The sequence below is a fragment of the Pteropus vampyrus genome, unplaced genomic scaffold (genome assembly GCF_000151845.1).
Source record: "Pteropus vampyrus isolate Shadow unplaced genomic scaffold, Pvam_2.0 Scaffold213, whole genome shotgun sequence".
NCBI lineage: Eukaryota > Metazoa > Chordata > Mammalia > Chiroptera > Pteropodidae > Pteropus > Pteropus vampyrus.
Genome location: NW_011888994.1, coordinates 2,985,863 through 2,992,335, shown reverse-complemented (window position 1 = coordinate 2,992,335; position 6,473 = coordinate 2,985,863). Strand labels below are relative to the sequence as shown.

Genomic DNA, 6,473 nt, shown 5'->3' with positions numbered 1-6,473 from the left:
CTAGAGAGCAGGGCCATAGACATCTCCTTGTTGGTATAAGAAATTCAGGGAGCCATATTGGTTCCTCTTACACCAGTATATAGTATGATTGTTCAGTTTCTGTTTTGTCATTTGGCACTGCAGAATTTTGCTTCTTCTAAAAGAAACAAATAAATCTTGTTGCTCCAGTAAAGCATCTTGCTTGGTTTCTGAAAAACAAAATCAATGTACGAGGAAGACAGAGAAATTGAGGAGCCATACCAGAGTATCAGGGGACTGAAGTGCCAGTGTGGCAATTCAGAGCCTTCTATTTCAGTCTTCTCACCAACTCTCCCCAGAGTAATTTCGTCAAGAGAGTCATTTAGCCATTCACCCAATGATTGGGCAAACATCCCCTGGCTTCTATGGTGTGCTCATAGCAGGGCTGGGCTCTTTGGGTGTGACAATGTTTCTGACTGTCTGGGACTCACCTTGCCCAGCCAGGGGCTGCAGGGCCTGAAGTTCTGAGGCTCAAGGCTGCTCTTATCTGTGCAACCAGACAGCAGGAGGAAGAGTAGGCAGATCTACTGTGTGGCTTTCCCCAAGGACTGAGGGGCTCTGCTTCTGGGACTGTCTCCTGGCCCTTTCTTCCTCATCAAAGCCCTCAGAGTCTCAGTGACTGGCCTGTGTGCTCTTGGGCTTGCCAGAGGACAACGAGAAAATGAGCTTGCGTCAGCAAATGTTCTGGCCCCCAGAGAACAGCCTCACCACTTGTACAGATGGCATGAATCCTTTTTTTTCCTGCTGCAAATGGTACTTCTTCTTTCTTGAGTGAGGCCAAGATTTTAGCAGGGGAGTTGTTGATATTTAGCTTTAGACAGCTTTTTCTGGTTCTACCCTCCCTGTTTGTGGAAGTTCTTTTCATTTTTTGTTGCAATATATTTATTTTGGATCTTTTATTTATATATCAAGAGATCTGCCTCCAGGGAAGGGAGATAGACTTTGCCAAAATGCCACTCTTCCATAGGACAACAGCCCATAACTATTGCACAGAATTTAACAGAAAATATTATTGCATTGGATGTAATTCTTAGCAGCAGTTAAATGCCTACCATAGTACTCTGCCCATATCAAGTACCCTGTAAATGTTGACGCTGGACTAAAGAAAACACAACACAAAGTAAACATAATAGGAAGATGAAGTAAGTGGAGCGGGTAATAAAAATTGGATGAGAAAAAGCAAAGTTGAAGCATGAAAAAGCATGGAGTATTATAGAATTATCTAGCGAAAGAACAAAGTAGAACAAACTAAAAATGAAAAGGAAATATAACAGCTTAGATAAGAGGAATGTGGAGGCAGAGAAAAGCTGGAATGGTAAATCGGACAATTACTTGCATGCGGTGGTTCTCAGTCTTGGCTGTACATCAAGGTCACTTGGGGAACTAAAAAAAAGACTGAAGCCTGGGTGCTATCCCCCAGAGGGACTGATTTACATTGTCTGGGTTGGGTTCTGGGCATCAGGATTTTAAAAAAGCTTCCTAGGTAATTTTGATGTGCAGCCAGGATTAAAGACCGCTGTGTAAGAGAATCATTTAGTCAAACAAAGAATAAACCCCATCATGTAGTAAAGGCTTATTACAGTGTTGTTCTCAGGGGACAAGACAAAGCCTGTGGCCAGGTCTGCCAGTTTTCTGCTCATTGTCCAGCATGGACCCTGAATGGCTCTCCTCCTTGGTGATTGCTCATACAGCCCTCTTATGAATCAGAGGGCATGAGGGCCTGCTTGGATCAGCACCAGCCATCTCCTTGTCCCCCTGAGCTCCTACAACGGTGCTGGGTACTGAGTGGGTGCAGAGTAAGTATTTGCTAGGTGCTATGGTCGTTGTCCTCTGGGTCCTTCAGTGTTGATTAAAATGAGCTGTCTGTGGTTCTGGGTTCCTCCTCTTAATCCTATCCTGACCTTTAAGATACAAATTCTGCCCCTTTCAGCTCCCTTCTGAGGGGTAGAGTTCAGCCAATGGGGCCTGCTCGCTGTGGTTCCTTACACTGGATAACTCATCACTATGTGTGCATGAGACGGAATACAGCCTATAGCACACCAGACCCACAGAATAATGGGTTCTTGCTTTATTTCAACTTTGTCTTCTCTTTTCTTTCCATCCCTTCCTCCCTCCCTTTTGTCTTTTTTTCCTTCTTCCCTTCCTTCCTTAATTTTCTCTTGTAATTCCCAGGCCCCCAGAAGACCACAGTAATCCAAGGAGCTCTGTCATTAAGAGTGAAAATGTGTCCAGTGCCTTGAAGTGGCTCCTGTATTTAGAGGGGATGAGTACCTTCTGCTCTCCTGGAACTGCTGATTTTACAGTGAAGATTTGCTGCCACAGAGAGAGCTGTGGGTAGAATAAAAAGTTATTGCTCTTACTGAAAATTTCTTTGATTTCCCCCACTTGCTGGAATAACCATGGGGACCTGGCGATCCTCAGTTGGAACATGGAGAGGCCAGAATAGAGGTTTTCATGCTGAGAAGAGACCAATCTTATGCCTTCGTTGGTAGAAGTCTGTTTATAAAAAACGAAAACAAAATAATGGTGATTTTGTACTTTCATCTAACAATATCCCAATAGAGAAGAAAAAGTTGGTAAAAATTGAACCGGGAACAGATAGATCATTAGTTTAAAAGGACCTGAATAGAAGCTCTTCCTGCTTTGTACCATTTTTTCTGCACATAGGAAAGCTCTGATTTCCTCCTCTTAAATGGAGAAAAATATTTTGCTCAAGGTTTGTGATTGGGAGTAGGGCTGGGGGACAGATCAGAGACAGCAGACGATAAATGCTTCTTTCCCCATCTTTGGGTGACGGGGATTTAAGAAAAAGTAGAATGTAGATGCTTCAGTGCTTACAGGGAGTTCAAATTCTGTATCTCTAGAACAACACAGCTGTGGTATTATGATCTTATATAGATCTTATATCCTCTTATATCCATCAGGACAGAGGATGGCAACATAACTGGGCTCTCTTAGAGTTGTAGGGAAATTGTCTGTCTCATTTCTTTCAGAAAAGCAAATAAAGCCCTTTATCCTTCAATTCGAGGGAGAGGAGAGAGCTGGAGGAGGCCTCCCTGAGAGTGAGATCCTCGTCACTCTACTTCAGGTGGGAGATAGTGAGATGACCCTATATTCTGGGTTAGGTACATGCTACCGGAGGAGAGGAAATGCCAAGATAGAGAGGCCTCACTTTCTTTCCCTTGAGAGAGGGGTGTGGTGGGCCCAGCTGCCAGTATCGTCTGGCTGTCCATGCATGTGCACCCACTGACAAAAACTTGCTTCATCCAAGCTCTTCCTGGCTGACCTTCCAGCCCAGACACGGTCCCATAGGTATCCCTAGTCCTTGGGCTCTGAGCTAACACATCCACTACTTTCACTTAATTTTATCACAGGTTGAGAGGAAAAAAGGAATGAGACAGAAAGAATGCCAAAACTCCAAAACATGAGGTCAGCTCTAAAGATATAGAGCTAACTAAGGAATCAATTGAAGAGAAACATGGACTCACACTCTAGGGTGCTTTAGGGGAGGCAGCAGTGTAGATTGAAAAAAAGAGGCTATGAGGTAGCTCTGGGGGCTAGAAAAAGAGAGTTCCTAAACCAGTTAAGTGGGGTAGTTAGTATTTGAGCAGATGTTCGTGCTACAGCAGCTTGGGTCACCATAACCCAGTGCCCTCATCACTCCCTCTCCACCTGCTGCTGTTCCGTTGCTACACCCTGCTCATCTCTGACTTTCTGGGGTTTGTGGTGAGTCTTCGTTGGAAAGTGCAGATGGATATAGGGGCAAGGACTGGGGGTAAATACAATATTATCTATCATATTCACCATGGCTCGAGACACCATAAGTAAGAGAGATTGATGGTTTTATGATCACCATGGCACTGTTGTGTTAGAATGCAAATGCTGTTGTATACATCATGATGTGAAGGATTTCACATGAGTTAAAGGATTGTTAACACTGAGCTGTGTAAGGAACACTTCATATGAGTGAACAAAAAGATTATTGAGTAGAAATACAAGCTATGCAGTTGGCAGGGCTTCAGAGAGTTTGCACATGTGCATAACCAAGGAGTGACTGTGTCAACTTGGGAAGTTACCCAAAAAAAGGCAAAAGAAATACTATGTGCAGCAAGTCTACCCCGCGTGATGAACAACCTCAGCATCTATCGAATGGAAATACATGGTAAGTGCAATCACAGTACCTAACAAAGCACATGGTATCAGTCTAAACCGACAGCAGTGTCCAGGCCCAGTGTCCAGGCCATGGTGAGAAACCAGGGATGTAGGATAACAGAAGCTGCATACGGAATGGCACATGCCAAGAAGATGGGCTGGAAGAGTGTAAGCAAAAAAGATTTTTGCAGAACTTGACTGACAGTGATCTCTCTGTCAGAACTACTTCTTTTAAAGAGTGCCAGTTCAAGTCACAGAATGGCGACCCAGAAGCTGAACTGAGGGTCACAGCAGCAGCATACTAGGAGGGTAACCATTGCCTTGATTCATAATCTGCCGTGTTTGCATTAACTCACAACCCATTTGGGGACTCAGCTGGACAGCATACCAAATGCCCAGCAGAATTCCTAAAGGCACCATTGGCCCAGAGGGTCCCTTATTAATAAATATTATGGCACAAAATATGTGTTTATCCAGGAAAGCGTTATAGGGACAGGATACTAGCAGAAAAGAAGATACAGTTTAAAGTTCTATGGCAGTCGAAAAACGTTTGTTTTTTTTTTTTGCAGAAGAGATGTAATCCAATTTCCCCCTTATTTTGATCGACTAAACTCTAAGCTTCAAGCACGTGGAAGCCAAGGACAAACTTTTTAGGGCAACGAAGAAGAGAAAAAGGAGCCTGTGTGTACATACACGAGGAGCGGTGCCATGGGGATTGTGTCCACATTATAATCAGGGCCTCCTGGTGTGGTCATCAGGAACCCTGACTCACTTAAGCAGATTCTCAGGTACAAAGGGCTCTAAGCTTTCCTCTAGATAATGCTTAGTTTCAATCGATCATCTTTTCTTCACAAGGTGTGTGAAACCTAGCTGATTTTGACTAGTAGAAGAGGCCTTGGGAGAGGCTTGGAAAAGAGCAGGATCAAAATTCAGGTGAAGACCAGACTTGTAGTTTTTACAGCTGCTGGTGAAACATCTCTTTTGACCTCCTCTTTGGCCCTGAAGCTAAATCGAGGAGTCAGCATTATGCACTTGAGTTGCTGCTCCGGTTGGGTGGTAGAGTTTTAGGCAAGCCTTTGCGGTTTTCTTTTATCTTTTCATTTTCAAGTAAGGAGTCGATCTAAGTGAGACTATTGTGAAGAGTAAGTCATCCATGGCTGTAACATATCAGCATCATCAGATGGGATGTGGGAATGCAGGCAATTTATAAAACCGTTGTGGCAGCTTCTGTGACCACAAGGGATGATGTTGGCTCGATTTAGCATTTTTAAACTTAAGTATTCACCGCATGCCAATGTATGTAGGTGTGTTCTCTCTATTGAAGCTGTTCATTTTGGAAATCCAGAAGGATGAGGCATTATTTCTTTAAATAAAATATTCCCTTTCATTACATCTGTATCTTAGTGATCCCTAAAGCAGAAATTCAGTTCAAATGTTAAATTCAGTAATATACCAAACACTTACTATACAACACATAGTAAGTGTGGAGCTTACTGTGTAACTTTCTGTGGAAACTGAAGATGAAACAGATCAAGGATCCTTGCTCTCAAGGGGTTTATAAATTAGGGGGAGCATAAAGGAAGTATCCACACAATCATGGAAAAAGAGAGAACACATGAAATAACTCAAGAGAGGTAAATGCGAAGGAGAGATTATATCCTCAGAGAGGAGTTTTGCTTTGGAGATACAAATTTTGGAATCATGAGCACATATGTGGAACATAACACCACAGCATCAATGAGATCGCCTAAGAGATACAGAAGGGTAGGGGGACCCAGGCAAGAGCTCTGGGAGCTCTGTAGTTAGAAGTAGACAGAAGAGGAAGAGCCAGCAAAGGAGATTGAAAAAGAGAGGCCAGTGGTGTAGAGGGAAATCAGCAAAGTGCAGGACCTCAGAAGCTAAACGTAGAAAGACTTTCAAGAAGGAATGGGTGGCCAACTGCGTGGTACACTGGTGAAAGGCTGTATGATCAGGAGCTACTAATTCCTGTTTCCTCTTTATCTTAAACTGGTACGTCAATGAGGCCAGGGCCCATGTTTATTTTGCTCACACTATGTACTCAATGTTTGGCACAGTGTTTGGCACAGAGTAGGGCTCAAGACATATTTGTTGTGCTCTCTTCAACAGCACATATACTAAAATTGGAATGACTCAGAGATTAGCGTAGCCCCTGTGCAAGGATGACACCCAAATTTGTGAAGCAGTCCATATTTTTAGTTTGGCTCAAATAAATTCATATCTATCTATCTATCTATCTATCTATCTATATCTATATCTATATCTATATCTCTATATCTATATCT

General features: G+C 43.1%; 1 non-coding gene across 1 annotated transcript; it reads left to right on the top strand.

Annotated features, from left to right (window-relative positions):
- The first annotated feature begins 6,281 nt into the window (after positions 1–6,281).
- Positions 6,282–6,385, top strand: LOC111747162. The gene has a single exon (XR_002783430.1). It is a non-coding gene; the product is annotated as a U6 spliceosomal RNA (small nuclear RNA).
- Positions 6,386–6,473: the final 88 nt, after the last annotated feature.